This window comes from Megascapheus bottae, unplaced genomic scaffold (assembly GCF_031878675.1).
Source record: "Megascapheus bottae isolate mThoBot1 unplaced genomic scaffold, mThoBot2.hap1 HAP1_SCAFFOLD_81, whole genome shotgun sequence".
NCBI lineage: Eukaryota > Metazoa > Chordata > Mammalia > Rodentia > Geomyidae > Megascapheus > Megascapheus bottae.
The window spans coordinates 577,486-599,450 of NW_028327393.1; the positions used below are offsets into that span (position 1 = coordinate 577,486).

General features: G+C 38.6%; 1 long non-coding RNA gene and 1 pseudogene across 2 annotated transcripts; one reads left to right on the forward strand and one right to left on the reverse strand.

The window, feature by feature from the left end:
• Positions 1-1,882: 1,882 nt before the first annotated feature.
• Positions 1,883-12,556, forward strand: LOC150039907 (uncharacterized). Of its 2 annotated transcripts, none has more exons than XR_016534181.1 (3): positions 1,883-2,014; positions 7,224-7,636; positions 12,061-12,556. It is a non-coding gene; the product is annotated as an uncharacterized LOC150039907 (long non-coding RNA). The 2 variants fall into 2 exon arrangements; XR_016534182.1 differs by having other exon boundaries at positions 12,066-12,556.
• A 7,858-nt stretch (positions 12,557-20,414) lies between these two features.
• On the reverse strand, positions 20,415-21,511 carry LOC150039908 (26S proteasome regulatory subunit 4 pseudogene; annotated as a pseudogene).
• Between the last annotated feature and the right edge of the window lie 454 nt (positions 21,512-21,965).

Genomic DNA, 21,965 nt, shown 5'->3' on the forward strand with positions numbered 1-21,965 from the left:
CAGTGCTTTGTGCATTGTTACATTTATATGAAGTTCTAGAAAAAGGAATAAAACTAAACTATGGTAGGAAAGAGTAAGTATAGCTCCGGTATGGTGAAACTTATCTGTCAGCAGCTCCTAGGAGGATGAGACAGAAGGATCTGGAATTCAAGGCCAACTAGGCTATCCCTCAGACCTGGTCTCAAAAGAAAAAAGATGAAACAAGGAGTAGGGGAGGGAGGGTGGAGGGGAAGAGGAAGGAAGGTGAACAGGAGGGAAGGAAAGAAGAAAGAGAGGTAGTGAGAGATGGAGGAAGGAAGGAAGGAAGGAAGGAAGTTAGTTGGGTATGTTGGCACATGCTTTTAATCTCAGCCCCTTTTGAAGTAGATGGAGTGTGAAGAAAATGCTAATATTTACCACATTGAGGAATTAAAAAACAAAAGTACAGGAAAAGTATTCAATCTACATGAATGAAAATAATGATACTTTCAAAACTGAATATAATTCAAAGAATGGAGAGTTGGTATGAGAGCAGAAATGGAATTAAAGTGTGCATGTCTGATGCTCAATTTATCTCTATTTTATTTTCTTTGAACAGTAGGTAGACAAATGAAATTGGAAAGAGCATTCCCAAAAGATCATCCTGAACTTCAGATAAGTTTTCTAAGCCAGGCAGAGTGGCTCATGGCTGGAATACTAGCTAGTCAGGAGGCTGAGATCTGAGGATCTGGTTCAAAGCCAGCCTGGGCACAAAAGGACCTAAGACTCTATCTCAAATTAACTTCTAGATAAGGGGAAGTGAGGCTTGGCCCAAGGGTAGGGCGGTAGCCTTGAGCTGAAGAGCTCAGGGGCAGTGCCCAAGCCAACTTCGAGCCCCATGACTCACAATGCACAACAAAAAGAAAAGAAAAGAAGTTTTTCTAATGAGGAAATGTTAGAATTTCTAAATTTTTGCAGAAAGCATGTATTTTAAAATCTAATATATATATTGTTCTATCGTTCACTGAAACTTCAGTTGTATTTTGTACTTTATTTTCTACTGCTACATGTATTTAATTGCACCAGTTATTTTAAGACAGGGTTTTGGTTTTTGCCCAAGGTGTATGTGGACAATGACTCTCCTATTTCATACTCTGCCACAGATGATAGGAGCATGGCGCCTGAGAGACTCTTATCTGCAAGTAACTCTCTTTAAGAGCTGGATGTGGAACAATGGCTAAAGTGATCATGTACTAGCCTTGTGCAAAAAGCTCATGGACAATGCTCAGGTCCTGAGTTCAAGTCTCAGCACTGGCACACATGCACAAGTATTAGGACAAGATAAATAGGTGATAGTTAGGCACTAGTTTATTGGAATTGGCTAGGTAAATCTGTGAAAGCTTTTTAGTGCTTGATACATGTCTTACTAGGTCAACACATGGTGTTCTAATGCTAGATGTTTTGAGTCCATTTTCCACTCATGAAACAAAAACCTGAGAAAGAACGTCTAATCAAGAGAGGTTTAAGCAGGGCATTATTGGTTCTGACTTGTAATTCTAGCTGCCCAGAAGGCTGAGAACTGAGGATTGCAGTGCAAATTGAGCTTGGTTTGCAAAGGGTATGAAGCTCTTATCTTCAGTTAACAAGAAGATGGAAAGAACCAAAAAAAACAGAAATCCTGGCCAAGTTTGAGAGATCAGTGCTGCAGCTGCAAGAGCTATTTCCTGGTAACCAGCTGGTTTTCACCCATCTTCTTCCAGATGGTTTAGCAGAGTTCGGCTGGCTCTTGCTCAACTGACCTTCCCTCAGAGCTCAGTGAGGATGCCCCTACCAGCTGGGCTGGCAGCCTGCAGGTGGACTGCAGTCCATCCAAGCCCCGCCCCACGGCCCGACCCACCCGCGCTTAGACACGCCCCTCCTGCCCAGAGGACCATGGGAGCTGCTTGCCTGGAATCCCTGTGGAAAGCACAGTTGGAGGCCAACGGACAGGGGCTCTTGGTAGACCTACTAAAGGAGCATCTGGAGTTTGTCGTACATTGACTTTACCTTAAAATAGGTACTGCAGTTATAATTTAGATGTTTATTTATGTATAGTTTATTATCATTAAGAAGTTGTTCGTTTATTTCGTGGGGAGTGGGTCCTGAACTGGGGTGGGGAAAGGTCTGGGTTTCTTGCTCACGGTTAGTGCTGTACCATTTGAGCCACACTACTTATGGCTTTCTGGTGGTAAATCGGAGATAAGAGTCTCCTGGACTTCCCTGTCTAGGTTGGCTCCAAACGGTCATCCTGAGATCTCAGCCTGCTGAGTAGCTACGGTGAAAGATGTTTGCTACTAACAACCAACTAAAAGTTTTCTTAATAATAACATTGTCATTTTCCATATATTCCAGTTTCACTCAAATAATAACTTACAAAAAGTTGTTAGGAAGTACAGAGAATATTGATCTGGCAATTGTAAGTTAAGTTGATGAAGAGGTCACCACTGAAATTTATATATCACCTTTTTCTCTCATAAAAGTTTAAAATTGCTGGATCAGATGAAAATTTATCCATGTTTTCAAGATAGTCAAGCCTTTTTGTTACAATTTTAGGTATAGAATATTAACATTTGCATCTGAGCTCTGTACTTGGGCACCTCATTCCTGTAATTCTAGCTAGCCAGTAGACTAAGAGCTGAGGATGGTGGTTTGAAGCCAGGCCATGCAGGAACGTCCATAGTTAACCAGTAAAAAGTGAAAAGTGGAGGAGAGTGGCTCAAATGGTACAGCACAACCTTTAAGCTAAAAGCTACAAGGCAGCACTTAGAGACTGAGGTTGTGTCTGTGCCAGTACAGTCCCCAAAAAGGCCACCATAAAATACAAATTGTATGGCATCTGCTTACTATAGGAATGTCACACTCATGATTCTTCTGCCTCCAGAGTAGCTGAGATTAAAAGCATGTACCATCATACTCCGTATCTCCTTCTTGTTGTTCCTTCCTTCCATTTACTGTGCTTCTTCTTTTGGGACAAGGTCTGAGACAAGGAGAGCCTAGTTGGCCTTGAATTCCAGATGTTTCTGTCTCAGCCCTCTGGGAGCTGTTATTACAAATAAGCTTCACCATAGCTGACATATTATTGTTTCCTACCATAGTATAGTTTTTGCATTTTTTAGGAACACTGCAGAACGCACCATTTCATATAAAATTTGTTTCGTTCTGACATACTTACATTTATTACATAAACACTCTGCATTATTTTCTTGGTTTTTATTTTTTTCCTTGTTACACTTAGTGAAGTTTGAACTCAGAGGCTTGTGCTTGCCAGGTAGTTTGGGGTTGATTTTATTTTAACCATTGAGCCATACCTCTTGTTAGCTTTGTGCTTGTGATTGTCTGAATAGGGCCTTCCTTTATCCCAAGCCGTCCTGGACTTCTATCCCCCTATTTATGCTTCTCACAGAACTGGGATGACAGCATGAATCACCATGTCCAGCTTTTTATTGTTGAGATGAGGGATTGTGAGTACTTGGCTTAGTCTGGCCCTGGACAATGATATTATCAATTCCAGTCTCCTGAGTCGCTAGAATTAGAGGTGTGAGCCACTGAGCCTGGGCTACACATTCTATGGAAGTCTTTCTTCAGATGCATTTATTTTTCTGAGGGAAATGTCTGGAATATAAGTGCTAGCTCATAAAACGTAAGTGTAAATTTTATGAAAATGTCAGATTTTTTCCCCAATAATGTATCTAAAATAATGTAGAAGTGTAAAAATTGTTCTGTATCCTTGATGATCCCATGTGTTTTGGACTTCTTAAATTTAATTTCTCAGGCTAACAGTGTAGTGGTTTTGGCCTTTCATTTTAATTGTTGATGATGTACATTTATTCTACACTTCCTCCGGGGCTTCATCAAAATTCAAGTCATATGAAGCCCTGTATATATAGTAATTATTATGAATATTACATGGAGCTATTGGGTTAGTAGTTTGTTCATACAATCTGAAACGAAAAAGTATGAAATATTCAGAACTGGTAAATCCAGAGAGCAGAATGCTTTCCTAGGTAGGAGCAGGGAATTAGTCTGTCCAAAAGATTGTAAATGATACAGCATTTGAATTAAGGATTACTCCTTGACAAAAGAAATGTAGCTTCATCATGTACATAGTGTGTATGAAGCCTTTGCCTTCAGGTCTCAGCGTCAAATTAAAGACAAAAAGAAAAATAGCATTTTTATACCAATAATACGTTTACATTGCCATTTTTTCCACAGGTGCAGATGGTATACAAAATGCCCTTGGCACCAGAGATGTAATCACACCATCTAATATATTTATGAACATTACTGGGACTATGATACTGAGGGAAAAAGCTCAGTCTAGTTGTTTTTTTTTTTCTGTGTTGATCTTTTGCTCAATGGCAAGACATATGTATAAAGATTTTCTTTGAGCTAGGCACCAGGGACTCATGCCTGGAATCCTAGCTACTCAGGAAGCTGAGATCTGAGGATCAGATTGAAGCCAGTAGTGGCAGCAAAGAATCAGAAGTGGAGCTATGACTCAAGTGGTAGAACGTTAGCCTTGATTGAAAAAAGGAAAAGGATAACATTTAGGCCCTGTGTTTAAGCTCTAGTATTGTGTTAGAAAACAGGAGAAGGCCAGTTTGCATTTCAATGTAATCTGCTTTTTCGCCTTAAGTAAGCAGATTTAAAAACATAGAAAAGTGTTATTAGTGAAGAGACTAATTCTCAGCAGTGCTATTAATTGGAACAAAAGGAAAGATCATAAGAAAGAACATGTATAGGAATGTAGGGTTATGTGCTTTCTTCAGCAATAGATATTTGAATATCATAAGTAAAAAGACTGTGATTACCTGAAGATACATGAGGCTAGTTTTATAGACTCTGGGTTAGAAAGGTGAACTATTTATTTTTTCTTTTAATTGTTACACAGCATTTCACAGAAAAATTCTGAAGCGATGAATAGTGATGAATATAAAGATAAAAACTAGTCATAGAAACTGTCACCACACAAAAAGTTTCAAAATTATCTCCTAGACTTCCATAACCATTTAGTTTGCTGATGTTTTTGAATATTAATATGTTCAGATAATTCCTCCCTGAATACAAGTACCTATGTGCAGATATGATTATACAATCTATCATCTATAAGTCTGTCTTTTCTATCTGTCATTTATGTACTTCCTGGTATTGGAATTGGGGCTTGAACTCAGGACTTGTCCTCCTGCTTTTATTCCCAATAAAATCCTGGTGGAACTATGCACCCTAGCTATCACTCTGTGTGTCAGGAAGTTGTGACTGGACATAGGAGTTTGGATTCCTGGTCAATGGCTCTACATCTTAAAAAGACATACTGGCCATACAAGTTGTGTATCAGCCCCTGTATTCATGATCTTTCATGTCATATACATGTTTCTCACATTTTCCTGTCCCATTACTGCTAAGAGAGGGGGAAAAACAAGATGAGGGGCAGAGTGGAGGGAGGGAAATGGGGACCAAGACATAAGAAAGGGTATCAATGTTTGTGAAGTAATGCACCTTCTATCTGGTGAATAAAATGTAACATTTCTAATAATTACAATAAAAGTATATGAAAAAAAAAGAAATAGCTCTTCTTACCAGAAACTTCTCCTTTAGGTAATCAAAAGCCTGGGATTTGGTAGGTCCATGTTCAAAGCCAACCCATCATGAAATTCTGGGAGACTCCCTGTTCACAATAAGTAGCATTAAAGGAGGCAGGCAGTGTGCCTTATGAGATGAGGTTGAAGCCAGACATTGTGTAGAAAGTTGAGCAAGAGTTAAGAGAAGCCCTAAGTTTAAAAGTTGACATGGTCAGAATCTGAAATCGAGAGAGAGAGGAGGAGGGGGGGAGCGCATAAGCAGTAAGAAATTGTCCTTTTAATTTCTTTAAGCTTATTATACTTTTTTCTTCCTAAGGGGAATTTTATATTGTGGTAAAATTTTCAGTATTTAAAACTAACACACTGAATATAATTCCATTGAGTTTTCTTGTTAGTGAATGCTTTTTCTTAACGCATAGATCAATATACTCTTGTGTCCTTGTGCATCTAGGAAAATACTCTTTCCTTTTCTATTGCTGTTGATCCTAGGACTTCAATTGAGGGCCTGGGCACTGAGATGTTTTTCTTTTTTTTTTCTTCTTTCTTTTTTTCTGTGCCAGTTCCAAGGCTTGTATTCATAACTGGGGCCCCGTGCTCAGGCCCCAAGACTAGCAAAAAAAAAAAGAGAGAGAGAAAGAAAGAAAGAGGCATTGTCCTTGCATTTTCACAGGCTAGTGCTCTACCACTTAAGGCACAGCACCACTTTTAGCTTTTTCTATGTATGTGGTACCTAGGAATTGAACCCAGGGTTTCGTGCATGCTGGACAAACACTCTACCACTAGGCCATGCTTCCGGCCCACTGAGGTGTTTTTGCTCTTGGTTACCACTCACCCATTTGAGCCACAGCTCCACTACTGAATATTTGAAGGTTTATTAGAGATAAGTCTGTTAGACTTTGATTCCTAAGCAGATTTCAAATATGGATTCTGAGATCTCAGCCTCCTGAGAAGTTAAGATTACAGATGCAAGCTAGTAGAGCCCAGCTCACCATTACCTTTTCTTTTGCTTAATTCAGTATTAGGATCCTTCTTATCATACAAATATCATCTTTTGATACATAAGCAAATTCTCTCCTGGAAAGTGTTTCTGTATTTTATTACTATCCTAGTAAAAATATTTGTATTTTAAAAAATATGTATTTGATACCCTATCCTCCAAAGATTATGGGATGTGCAAGGTTGCTTTCTGTGTTCTTGAGTTAATTGCTTGCTGAAATATTCTCACCAGCCGTACTTCTGTATATCTGTAAGGTTTTTCTATAGTCACATGCTTGAATGACATGAACAATGACCTGACAACAACCATGGCCGCAACAACAGTGGTTTCACATGAAAATCAGAAGAAAAGAGCTCAGTGATAAAAGACACTGAAAACAACAAAGTTAATTTTTTACGAATTCAAACATTTTTACTTAATTAATTTTGAATACTAATTAAGGAATAGTAGCCATGAATTATAGCTGAAATAGGATCTTTACATCTTTATCTTATGCATTTGCTTTTTAATTTTTCCTCTAACCTTTAAGAAGCAAAAAGAACTCCAGGTCTGGTAATGAATAATTATCTCATTTGTATATTTGATGTATGGGATTGAATGTATTTTCTGAAATACATATACATTTTGAAATACTGTTATTTAATTTATAGATCACACATCAAATAAATGGAGCAGATGATTCTAATGTCTTCTCTCAGTTGTCTGAATTGGTCTCAGAGGAGTCTGCCTTGCCTCATGATGAGCATTTCTCCATGTAAAATACCACTGAATACCTCTAAGGAGTTCTTTATTGACTAAGAAAATGCTGGTATTTGTCCTTGGCAAACTTCACAGTACTGTGGACAGCATGAAGGAGGCCATTGAAGGAATTTCCTTGGTGATTGCACACTCTCAGTCTCTTGCCCATACTCCTGTCACAAATCCTACCAGCGAGGGGTCTTCTATGAAAAAACTTCCACATGATGAAGAATTGAAGGGAAGTTTCCCTCCTGGAGAAAACCATGTGACTTCTTCAAATGCATACACTTCAGTTGAGAGCCTGGACCAGTAGTACCTGAGCAGGGTCAGTTGCATTTCAATATGTTCCACTGGTTTGCAAAGTTTGAATGATTACACTTCATTTTTTGACATCCTGACTTGTTTGACTGCCTTGTGTTCAGTTAATATTGCTATCATTCAGTGTTCATAATAGAATTGGAGATCTGGGTATTTTTTTTAAACTTCAAGCTCTCATTCTGAATGTCTACAGATTTGGGGTTGTTTTTATTGGAATAACTTTGTTGTTTACAGTGGTGCTTCCAGTATCCTCCATACATGTGCTCTCCACACTCGGAATAATTTCAACCGTTGCTCTGACTTTATCAGATAGTATACTGAAGAGCATTTTATATATGTCCCATACCTTCTCCTATCATGTCCTCACTCCCCACTGCTGTCCTTCCCCCAAAAGGTCCTCTTGTACTTTCCCATTATTCATCTTTAAATCTAAATTTACAAATGGAGAGAAAAATGTGACATTTAGCTCTCAGTGTGATATATTTGGCTTAGCATGCTGAGTTCTCTTATCCATTTTCCTGATAATGATATCATTCCATTTTTAGAGCAGACTCATTCCTCATTTTGTCCACACACAGCAGTTTTATATGTACTCATTGGTGAATAGGTAGCTTTTGTTTTTTTGTGGGTCATGGGGTTTTAACTCTGAGACTGGGCTCTTTCCCTGAGCTGTTCTGCTCAAGGCTAGGGCTCTAACACTCTGAGTTTCAATGCCACTTCTGTTTTTCTCGTGATTAATTGGAGGTCAGAGTCTCATGGATTTCCTGCCTAGGCTGGCTTTGCATCGTGATCCTCAGATCTCAGTCTCCTGAGTAGCTAGCATGGCAGGCGTGAGTCACCAGTGCCCAGCTTCAGCTCTTTTGAATAGTGCTAATATAAGCACAAAGGTACAATGAGAAAAGATACATTTTTGTGTTTCTTGACCCCATAAGTATATTGGAAATTGAAATATTTTAACTTTCTGTGGAAGCTGCGTCAGATGCAATAGCCCTTAATGCTTTAAAGCAGCTTCCACAAAATAATGAAGTAGAAGTAAGGCAACTTATTGGAACTAATCAGATAATTTTGAAACAGAAAGTAGGTATAATTCTGAATGTTTTTTTAATAGCAATCAGTGACATGTGACTAAGCTCACATAGAAATGCCAACGATACATTCAGATCACTACACTTAATTTGCAATGGTCAAAAAGCATAATGTAGCTAAAAAACTAGAAGAAAGACAATGCTGTCTTTTAACATGTTATACATTTATCCAACTAAATCAGAAGGGTACATCTCATGCTACAATGAACATGCAAAAATGCTGACAGTGATATCTGTACTGCAGTTTTTATATATGAACTTCCCCAATGCAAATTCCACATTCTGAGTATTTTGTGTGTGAATATATACTACATATGCTTATATGTACCGTATATATAGTAAATCTGGTTTATATTAGGTATTACATATAGCATATCTTATATAATACTGTAATCTGTGTTGTGGGTATAATATGTATAACATATACATAGATAGAGGCTCATGTATGAAAATGTACATACATATCCAAAGAAAAACACAAAGATACATATGTCCACACATATTTCATATATATGTGATTACAACAAATTAGTATTAACCCCCTTGTATCTATGCATATTAGGTGCTCATTTATCTCCAACCTTTCATTTTACTGGGAAAAGTAAAGATTTGACTAATAACCTTTTACACTTTTTTTCAGAGAACTCCTAAAGATACAATAGTGCAAGCATATACTACAATATGACTATGCAGAAATAAAGACAGTGACACTCTGTGTAAGATTAGTCCTCATTATGGTCTTCCTACATGCCAACTTCTGGCTTTCTTTGTGTGTATTCAGTGGGCCACAGACATACTTGCCTACATATATACACATATATACGTATATATATATACATATATACATATAAACATATATACATGTGCATGTACACATGCATATACACACACAAGCCTCTTTACAGGTAGTATGGATTTCTACTTGCCCATCATTATTTTCCACATGTCTTTTGTGAATAATACTATCCAATCTTTCCCATTCAAAAATATAAGAATGCAATATTGTTATGTAATTAAAAAGTACATATGACTCTTGACATTATATGACTTCCTAGATCATACATTATGGTTAGTATTTCTCTACAGCTAAATGATTAGTGCGATTTGTTCTCATATAAAGTAGTTGCTTATAATTTTTTCATCATGTTTCTATGTCTTTGAGTTTGACAGATTTGTGATAGACCCATTTAGTTTTGCAACATCAGTTCAACAATGGAACCTTTCTGTTTAAGTGTTTAGAGTGGCAGCTTTTTGTGTTGTGCTTTCTTGCTGCTTTTGCAATTTTCTTTTTATTATATAGGTGATATACAGAGGGGTTACCATATCACCAGTCAGGTAATGAATATATTTGTCTTTAGATAATGACATCCCCTCCTTTATTCTCTCCCATATTTCACCTCTGTTCCCTTCCACGAGTTATATAGTTCATTTTCTACATGATTTCTACTGAATATCACTACTTCATTTGTTCACTCTCTGTCCTTCCACTTTTGTGTACCTCCCTTATCCTCCCCATAGACAGAAGCAGAGAGGCTCTTTGTTCCTCCTCCAAGAGTGCCTGCTTTGGTCTAACGATATATGATTGACCAGAGTCCTCTATGACTTATCATGTCACCATGTATTTTAGATTTATTCTCTGCCTATGTGTCATTTGTCTTTCTGAACTTGACTTATCTTCACTTAATATGATTTGTTCTGGGCCCATCCATTAACTCGCAAATGACAGATTTTTTTTGCCATTCCTGGAGCTTCAGTTCAGAGCCTGGGCAGTGTCCTTGGGATTTTTGAGGCTAGCACGCTACCACTAGAGCCACAGCACCACTTCCAGCTTTTTTCTAATATGAGTTACTAAGGAATTGAACTCAGGGCTTCGTACATGGTAGGTGAACACTCTACCACTAGGCCACACTCCAGGCTCCCAAATTACATTCTTTTATTTTATTTTTTGGTCAGTCCTGTGTTTGAACGCAGGGCCTGAGCATTGTCCTTTGGTTTTTTAATCAAAGATAGTGCTCTACCACTTGAGCCATAGCACCACTTCTGGCTTTTCCATATATGTAGTACCAAGGAATTGAACCCAGGTCTTTGTGCATCCTGGGCAAGCATTCTACCACTAGGCCAAACACCTGACCCCAAATTACATAATTTTTAATGGCAGTGTAAAACTACATTGTGTATCAGTATTGCATCACTTGGATCCACTCACCACTGTAGGCGATCTGGACTGTTCCCATAACTGGGCTATTATGAATATTACAGAAATGAACATAGAGGTGCAACTGTATTTACAGTGTTCTGGCTTGTGTTTTTCTGGATAGATGCCCTGAAATGATATGGCTAGGTCACAGTTAAGGGATTTTTTTGAGGAACCTCTAGACTGCTGTCCAAAGCGGTTGTATTAGTTTACAGTGAAATAGGATTCCTTTTCCCTCAAATCCCCCCAGCATTTGTTGTTCTAACTCCTAATGTTGGGCAATGTAACTGGAATAAGATGGAATCTTAGAGACATTTTGATTTGCATTTCCTTTATGGCTAGGGATGGTGGATTGCACATCCTCTTTTTCTTTGTCATTCTTACCTCTTCCTCTGAGAAGGTGTCTGCTCACTGTTTCTCATTCATTCACAACAGCTGCACTGCTATGACTTTGAAAATAGTTCCTTGGTCTCTACATATCTTTATACACATGTGTATTTATATGCAGATATCTAGCCTTTGATGGAAGACTTCACAAGTATGGTTCATTTTTGTTTGATTAAGTCATGGGCCTTGAACTCATGGCCTGGGTGTTGTCTCAGTTCATCAGCTCAAGGATAGTACTCTATTGCTTTGAACCTCAGCATCATTTTAAGTTTTCTGATGGTTTACTGGAGAAAAGAGTCTCTCAGATTTCTTGCCTGGTTGTTTTGAACTCTGATCCTCAGAGCTTAGGCTCCTGAGTAGATAGGAGTGCAGTCATGAGCCATCAGTGCCCGGCTGTTCATTTTCGTCTGTGCTAAATGATTAAACTATACACAGTCAAGGACCATGTGAATTCATAGACTTAGTTTTTCATTGATGTTAGCAATAATTCACCTAATACCAACTTTACATACTGTAAATGCAAAGGGTATTTCCTGCTTTTGTCTAGAAATGAAGCTTCTTCTAGCAAAAGTTAAAATGTAAACTCTCCAAAACAAAGCTTTTATGCAAGATTGAGACATATTATGTTCCTAGCTAACCTAATTCAGTGTTCATTGTGCTTTTGTTGCTTTATGTATTTTGCATTTCATGTGCTAATAGGAGTTCAATATGATATAACATCTAAATTTCTGCTTCTATGTCTTCTCTATTTCTTGTTTGCTCTAGTGTAGGCTGTCTGTCCTGCCGCTCTGATGGATAAAAGCATCTGCAGGTGGAATGCAGGACTCCATCCAAAGTGATGCTTAGCATTTCAAGCTGCAGAGTCCTGGGGTATGAGGGATTGACGCAAGGTCAAACAGCTCTTCCTCATCTGAAATCTTTGTCACGTCCCAGGACTTATTGTGAGTGGCATACACAGACTGTGATTATCTGACTAAGCATTGTGGTTGCAAGTACTTGACATCACAACGGAAAATGTCTTTGACTTTGTCTACTGTTTCTGTTTCATTTCACAATTGAACATAATTGCATCCCTGAGCAAGATATGGACAGGCTTTCGAGTATACTATGTATTGTTATATTCCAGAATGGCTTAACACTCAGAGGACTAGTACATGGATATGCCAGGTATTTGGCTGGGCAGTTCAGTATATGATAATATTTGTGAGTATATTGTCCACATTTTCAACATTGCAAATACACAAAACGTTAATTTGGACAATATCAGAGAAATCACACTTTTTGTCTACAGTGCTGGGTATTGAAGGCATGGCCTTGTGCATGCTAGGCATGTGGTCTGCCAGTTGAGCGACATCTCCAGCTTAGGTTTCCCCTCTACCACTTCTCTCCAGTGGTGAGATATGAACTCAGAGCCTTGAACTTTCCAATTAAGTTTCAAAACAGAACATGAGGACATGGTGATACAAATACTCTGTCTTGTATACTGGTATTGTCACAATATTCTAAAGCACTCAGATGACAAGGACATGGACTCATCAGGTGCTTAGGTCCAGACACCAACTGAGGACATTACTCCTTGGAGACCCGTATCCCCCAGTACTGTGATGTAAATTGTTAGTGCATAGGCTCTTACTTGGTGATTATTTGTTCTTGTACTCTAGAAAATGCATACAACCCCTCGAATTGGGTTTCATACACAGGTGGTTTGATGAGGATTTTTTAAGAGTTCTCTTCTCTGCTCAGTAGAAGAAGAACTGCATCTCCTCACTGGTGTCTCAGTCATTCACCCAATTTGTCAAAGGGCAGAATGGCACAGACAAAAGCTGCACTGCTGTGACCTTCAAACTAGTTCCTCACAATCTTGGTGCTTGTTTTCAGTGCATCTTTATACACATTCTATCTATATTCAGGTGTCTAAACTTTTTTGGCTGACTCCTCTGGATGTATGTGTACTCTGCTCCTTATTATCAGCACTGAATTGTTGAATTCTACACAGTCAAATACTATGTGAATTTCTACACCTACTTGTCCTTCCCAAATGCCTATAATTCACCAAAAACTGACTCTACAAGGCTGAATTTCCTGCCTTTTCCTAGAAATGAGTTTTCTTTCTCCATTTAAGTGTTCACCTCTGCTAAACAAAGGATTTATGAAAGGATGAACAAGAGTTCATGCCTTATGAATCTACACCAGTATTTCCTGTGGTTTTGTGGGTTATTTTCTAGTTCACTTGCTATGTGGGATACAGTTCAAGACTTCAAGCATTAATTTCCTTTTTCAGGGTTTTAAAGTTTTCATCCAAAAGGTCCTTTACGTTCTTAGTTCAGGTAATTCCTAGGTACTTTATTTTCATTGAGGCTATTGCAAAAGGAGTTGCTTTCCTGATTGTTGACTCATTCTTCTCACTGTTGGCGTAGAGGAAGGCAGTTGATTTTTGAGGGTTAATTTTATACCCTGCTACCCTTCCAAAGTTTTGAATCAGCTCAAGGAGCTTGGGACCATCTCTCTGGTTTAATAAGGATTTTTAGTTAATTAAAATTCATTCCCAAATTTCAAGCCCAGTGAATTTAGTGCTTTTCTGACCATCAGTGTGGCATCAGACTTACTCAAGAGTGGGGACATTGTGATCATCTATCATTATTTTATGCACTTGGTGATGAAAATACTTGGGGTCATAAGACCATTCGCCTGAAAGAAATGAGATACGTATCAGGGTTGTATGTCTACTGACATGAAAGTTAGGAACGAAGTTTAAATTTTCTCTTAGGAATTCTTATCTCCTTTCAATTGTTCTAAAAGGATTTTTAACATCACCAGCACAAAGTTCCCTGAGAGGAACACGGGAAGACCAGTGGACCAAAGAGCCAAAGAGACATGAAGGACGTTAGGGACAGATTCTAGTCCTTAAAGACTTTTTCATCCCAAGTAATCTAAAATCAGCTCATGCTTCATATTCCTTACCATCAACCTTCTAACAGAGTGCTAATTCTATTTTCTAGACTGTATATCCTATCATCCTGCATTCTGCTTATTCTATCTTCTAGACTGTTTAGTCTATCATACTACATAGGTACCACTAAGCAGAGGTTAATGGTGCTGTCTAAATGCTCAGTCCCTGAAAACATCATTAAATGTTTATTCTGACAATAAAATGCAATAAAAATGTACATAAAAATCATGATTGGGAAATCAGGGGACAGTGAAAAGAGGACAAAAACATGAGAAGGGGTATCACGGTTTGAGAAGTAATGTAACCATTACCTAAAAAAATCTAACTGTAACCCCTCTATACATTAACCCTAAATAAAGTACAAGAAAACCCACACCACCATAAAAAAATCTAGACAGGTGTTAATGTCTAGACAGGAGAAAAACTGAAGACAGACACAGCAGAGAAACTGGGGGCACATTCTTCTCTTTCTTCTGTTTTCTTTTGCCGTTTCTCATCACGTGCATTGTTCTCATCACCAACACTTTCTGGTGGATCATGGAACATACTTGCTGAATTGTCTGTGATACAATCTGGCATGAAAGGCAGGAAGAGTTGATTGAGCATAAGAGCACGAGCAGATCTTTCCTGAGCACTTCCTCTGCAAGTCTCCCTCTTCGCTGTCACTGGTCCATCTCTCTCTTAGGGAATGTTGTGCTGCCAAGCTCACTTTTCCTACCACACAGCACCAACACATTACAGAGATTTCTGATCTGACTTCTTACTATGTAATATTTACAATGAAATGAAAGATACCCAAGGTGACTTTCTTACATATCTACAGTAGCAAATATATTAAAGTGATATACATACTACAAAGGTTGTATACAAAATAATGTCTGGTGTTGAAGAAACGAGCCACTTCCTAAAAAAGATAAATACATTCCTAAACTATATTGTTGAAGGCGGCTCCTTTGTACAACTACTTAAAGATACTAGTAAAACATGCTGTCTACTTTTGAAAACGCTTTTGTCACAGCTTTAATCTTCTGATTTTCTTCTTCTTCAAGTCTGCAAAATGCTTCTTTTGACCTAAGAGTATACACTAGCTCCCCCCTTGTTCTGAAGGACAAAGCAGCCAAGCATTCATGCCTTCTAATTCTTGTCTATCTCCAGATAGACCCTCATATTAAACAGGAAGGTGCTAGAGGCATTAAGGTAGGCATGTTAAATCTGTCCAAGTCTCAGTCTGAATGACCTGCCCTTAGCCTTTGTCTCTGGAGGCCTGGCCAGTGTTTATAGTTCTGGATTTTTCTCTTCAAGATGACAAGAAAAGGCATTGTGTTTGGAAAGCAGTCTGCCTTTTGCAGTTTTATAAATCCTGTTCTTCCTGGATCCCTAGATATCTATGAAGTGACTGCAAGAGAGCATGGCTAAGATCAAGAACACATTGTATTTTCCAGCAAAAGTAGCTTTTTCTTGACTTAGAGGCAAAGGGACATGGCCTGACTGCATACAGAAGTGGCCAGACTTGTTGATGTTTCCTCACTGTGTTTGTTTCTCCAGTAACTGTGGCTGTGTCCCACACATCTGCACTCTGACCCTTTTCTTTCTATATTCAGTGTTGTTCAAAATACAATGCTGAAACCTTCTTCCCTTTGAAGGACAAGGAGGAGCATATGACCTGCTTAGTCTCCTCAGGAATTAAGTTTGTTCAGTGTTATGTTTATGACGCACAGATCAACACAAAGTACAATGTTTACCCTTATTGTTTTCAAACTCAAATATTTAAAGTCATATGAGCTATAAAATGTCCCCTCAAAAACTTCCAGCTGCCAAATTTACACTTCCTCCAGGTTTATTTTGTCATATTTGCACATTTTCCTTTCTACCAAATGGATTTGCAGAATATAATGCATTTCATGACTCTTTGGAGCAGTATATAACACTATATTTTCTGGGTGTGCATTTTCCACAGATCTATAAATATTAATCCTATTTTTAAAAGAACAACCAGGGCACAAACCTAGAATTTCTTTTGCTGATAGAAACACAGTTACAAAAGAGCTACCATATGATTCTACTATGAGAAACTCAAGAAACATTAAAACTGGTCTATGGTAATCAATACTCAAAAGAACACTTTCAGTGTTTGGAAAGTGATTATAAATGCCAGAACATTGTCAACAATTTGATCGTTGTGTTCATTGCACGCCCTCATACATAATTGCATTAATAGACAAATGTAAGATGAGGGCAATGTGGATTCTGCATCAGTAAAGGTTTATTTATATAAGCATGCATTACATAATGATGGTTTTTCAATTAAGCACCCATTGTTTTATTGTTGTTGTTGTTGTTGTTGTTTTTTGCCAGTCCTGGGATTGAGCTCAGGGACTGAGCATTGTCCTAGGACTTTCTCAAGGCTAGAGCTCTACCACTTCAGCGTCACTACCACTTCCGCCTTTTTTCTAGGTATGTGATACCGTGTTGTTATTTATTGATACATACAGAAGAATAAATGTCATGCATATTAATAAGTACCACATGAGATTTTGAGACGCACACATGTATATACATATACACACACAAAAACACACACATACATGTACATAAATCAGGTTAAATACAACTATTATGTCAAGCATTACATAACATCATAGTGAAACTTTAAAATCCTTTCTTCTTCATTAATATATAAAACAATGCTGTTGTGTGTAATCAATCTAGTGTGCAACAGCTGAGTGAAAAGTTACGTCTTATGTCATTACAATCTCTTGCTCATTCATCAACCTTTTCCCAAACCTTCCTCCTTCTGACTCACCCAAGTTTCTGGTATTCACTAGTCTAGGCTCACCTTCTTTGAAATCAATGCTTTGCTATTTCGCATATTCCATACTTGCCATTTGGCTTATTTTTTTAACATATAACTTCTCCTTTTGTATTGTTGACAAAGATAGTTGTTTGCAGGAATAAACAATGTGCTATCATTAGAGGTGCCACACCATTCACGTTGGATGGACACTGAAGTGGTGCATTTCATCCCTTGGCTATTCACTGCTGAGCAGTGAGCTATTAACCACGGGTGCATACATCTCTGCCACATAATGATCTCTTAAAGTCGCATCAATACCCAGTCGAGGTATGATTGGATGCCAGGATCATTGAAGGGTGATTTGTTTGAGAAACTCTTCACACAGTTTTCTAGAATGGCTATGCTAATTGGTATCCCCATCAATAGCTTGTCAAAGGCCATCTTTCTCCACAGGTTTACTAGCATGTGTTACCTCTTATCTATTCAATAATTTCCATGCTTGTTGGAATGTTACAGTGATATCACATTGTGGTTTCCTCCTGTATTTTTCTGATGATGCGTGAGGTTCTATATTTTCTCTTAAACTATATATATATATAATATATTTTTTACCAATCCTGGGGCTTGAATTCAGTGCCAGGAACTGTCCTGGCAAAAGAATCCCTATTAGGAAATTCAGTACAGATGGGAACAACAATAACAAAAATTATTGGTACATCTATCCAGGTTCTTTTCTCAGAGTACAAGAGGAGTTGATATGATAGTGACATAACCAAGATGATGCATTAAGATGAAGCAATAGAGGTCTAAGGAGGTGATTTTGTGGCAGAGCGTTTGACTTGCATGCAAAAACACTCTGAGTTGGATTCCTCAGGACAACATAAACAGAAAACACCAGAAGTGGCAGTGTGGCTCTACTGGTAAAGTGCTAGCCTTGAGCAAAAGAAGCTCAAGGACAGTTATCAAGTTCTGAGTTCAAGCCCCAGGACTGACAATACAATACAAAAGTTAATAAACAAGCTATGCAATATCATACTATCCTTAGGCTCAACAGGAACTTAGTGTTTGAAGCCCTCTTCCCTTAGCAAACCTGACCTCATGGATAATGAACTTGTTCTCTGGGATTTTAGAAGGTTAAGGTCTCTTTCTCTTGGATGCTTAGATAGCTAACAAAACTGAATAAATAATAAGTGAAATTTTAATGGAGCCACTTGAAATTGCATCGTATTTACTGTCTAACCACCAGGGAGTCTTGGTTTGAAATGAATGAGATTACCTGTGCCCAGATGTAATCTACCAATCTATTACCATAACACAGTAGCCTATGAAATCATTGAGAAAAATACTTTGAGAGTATGGAAAGGAAGGAAGGAAAGAAGAAAGAAGAGAAGGTAAGCGAGACAGAGAAAGGAAGAAAGAAGAGAAACAAAAAAGAAGAGAGAGAAAGCAAAAAAGCTAGGCATTTTTGGCTCAATCTTGGAAATCAGCTATTCAGGAGGCAAAGATCTGAGGAACATGGAAAGACTTCATCTCAATAAATGGCTTGGTACAATGGCATACAAGTAGAAGAAATGTAGCTCAGAAAAGCTGGGACAGAAAGCAAGAGCCTACCTTGAAAATAACAATTACATAAAAAGTGCTAGTGGTGTGGCAGAAGTAGGAGAGCCTCCCAAGCAAGCAAGAGACTGAGTTCTTTTCCCAGAACCACCAAAGAAGCCAATGTAGTAACAAATCAAAAACAAAAAGCAGAAACCAATGTGCCTTAGATAAAAAACATTGTGATTTGGGAAAATCAAAGGGAATATTCTTACTTCAAAGGAAAATGTGGATTAAACATAATTCAATCACATGGCAAGTTTCAAAAAACAGTACTATAATTAAGAGAAGTCAATCAATAGTTAAGTTTCACAAACCAGTGATGTAAGTTAAATCTAGGTCAAATCCATCCTTGGCATATCGTCTCTTATTGCCAGACACCTGGGAGGAACAAAAATGATGAAGCTGTAAAACAGAAGTCAACCACAAAGAATTTGATATTGCTACCTAAAACTTTTACCAGGATGGGAAGCAAACATGTCCTGCCCACTTACCAGTCTTCTGATTAATTTTTCTAAATGTCTTTTCTGAGTTGCAAGGTGAAAGATCCTCATAAGTGTTATCAGCCTCAGAAGCCGAAAGAATACAATCATTCTAAAAATTTATAGATACACATTTTTAGTTCAGAAAGAGAAGAGTTCATCAATACATACGTTTAAATCTGTGTACATATGTTACATTGCTCTGCACCACCCCCATGGCCTCCACGTTCTGCTCTAGTGCTCTAACAGTCAGCTATACCCCTCATCCCAGAGGACAATGGGTAACATATGGACATACTTGGTGGTCACAACCAAATGGATGCAGGTGCTAATCACATCTAGGACTGCTACTAAACACCCTACAATAAATATCAATCTAGGAAGAATGATAGGATGTTTTTGTCCTCTCTTCCCTACCCAAGTAATAACTATCTTCTCAAAATATCAGTAATGCTAAGATTGAGAAATTACTGTCTGGACAAACAGTAACGAGTTCATTCAGATTTATAAACTATTTTAGTTTTCATCTTCCCCACAAATGGACTTTGATTGTTTGTACATTGGTGTTATTCCTTTTAGTAACAGAGGCTCCCTACAGCTAGTACATGCATATCAGGCAGGGAACAGGTTGCAATACTTCCCAACCATACTGGCTGGTGTTTCTCCTCCATTCAGAAACACAAAAGTGTGGTCATGTCCAACAAGATTCATTTGGCAGAACTGCTTCAACCATGGTTCACAGATCCCAGAGTTTCCAATTCAGTGGTCTAGGGTGGAGGCTGATGTGTTCTTTCTTTCATCTTTTCTTTCTCTCTTTCCTTCTTTCATTCTTTCCTTCTTTCTTTCTTTCCTTCTTTCCTTGTTTCTTTCTTTCTTTCTTTCTTTCTTCTTTCTCTCTCTCTTTCTCTCTCTCTCTTTTTCTCTCTCTCTTTCTTTCTTTCTTTCTTTCTTTCTTTCTTCTTTTCTTCCTTCCTTTCTTCCTTTCTGTCCATCCGTCCTTCTTTCCTTCTTCCTTCCTTCCGTCCTTCCTTCCTTCCTTCTTTCCTTCCTCCTTTCTTTCTTCCTTTCTTTCTTTCTATCTTTCTTTCTGTAAAACGCACTTTATTGGGAAGCAGAGTGCTGCACAGCATAGACAACAGAGATTGCCAGATGTGAGACCTACAAGCCACATTTCCTAAGACAAAGGGGAATTTTTAGTAAAATCATCTGACCCATGGTTTCCACTGGGCAGGCACTAATGGCTTCCCAGTGGAGAGCCAGGAAAACTCCCATCACTTTCCTAAGGCAGTTGTGGTTCCTAGAGATAGAGCCCCTCAGGTGTGCCTTCTTGTTTTGAATAAACAAGGTTTCCTTTAGATTTTTTGAAGTCTACATTTGTTACTTTCATTCTGCATTCCCTCAAGGCCATCAGCCCAGCTTCCGTAGAGATTGCCTTATTGTTGGCCCCAGAGAGATCATCTTTGCCCTGATCAAGTCATCTAGAGTCACGTTGTCTGCCAGGACAGTCATGCTTTTATGAATGTGGAAGGTGAGCTTATTTTTTTTTCTCATCTGGCAGGGGGAACTCAATCTTTCTGTCAATGAAGCCTGGTCTGATCAGTGCTGGATCCAAAGTTTCTATCTGGTTTGGGGCCATGATCACTTTCACATCCCCCCTTGAATCAAAACGATTCAAGTGGCTTAACAGCACCAACATGGTTCTCTGAACTTCTCTCTCACCTCCAGAGTCCAAATCTTACATTCTGGTGCCAATGACATCAATTTAATCAATAAACACAATGGATGGTTCGTGTTCTTCTGCAACTCGAAACAATTCCCATACAAGTAGGGGCCCGTTGCCTAGGTGCTTTTGAATAAGTTGTGAGCCCACCACTCTCAAGAAAGTGGCCAATGTTTCATTTCCTACTGCTTTAGCCAACAGTTTTACCTGTGCCAGGTGGCCTATAGAGAATGATGGGTGTTTTATACCAATCTCTTCATAATATTCAGGATGAGTGAGCGGCAATTCCTCAGATTCCTTAATATACTGGATTTGGTTGTCTAAGCCACCCATATCTGCATATGTCTCCTGGGGAGCCTCTCCACCTTCATCACTGTGACCAGGGGGACCGTGTCATCCATTAGCATCCCTATCACCGCATACACTTTGTGGTTGAGCAGGACTGAGCAGCCTGGTTCCAGCAGGTTCTTGTCCAGGATGGAAAGGATGATGACACAGTGCTCAGAGCCCACAGATGTGGACACCATGGCACAAATGTCATCAGTGATCCTCTTCCAAGGTGCCTACCGACATCAGGGTCCCCCCCCCAGGTCATCCACCTTCCATCTTTCCTCCTATTGCTTTTCTTCAAATAGCTTCATTTGTTCCTGATTTCTAAGAAATTCTTCTTCCATGAGAAGATAATCTTTAATTATCTCTAACTTCAGTTATTTCAAGCGACACTGAGTGTAAGGTGACACCAGTGGCAGTTTGCTGGCAGCATCTGGTCACTTCGTTTTCTTCTTCTATTTCTCCACTCTAGTTGGTACAGGTACTTCATATTTCCTTTTCTTGTCCTTATCATCCTTCATGCTACCTCTGGCCATGACCACGACTCTGACTCTGATCCATCTTGATTCAGCTTCTGTAGCTGCTACCTCAAGTGTTGTCTTGCTACCAAGGTCTCAAGTGGTGTTGAGGTTGCCCATTGAAGGACCATATGGATTGAGGTTATTTTCCAGATCCAAACCCTAGCGAAAGCAATATTTACTTAGAAATCACACTGGACCTCTCAGAAACTTTGGTAAGAAAGAATCTATTTCTTTGATTTCTAATGAATATAACTAAAAGCCTCCTAACATTAGCCCT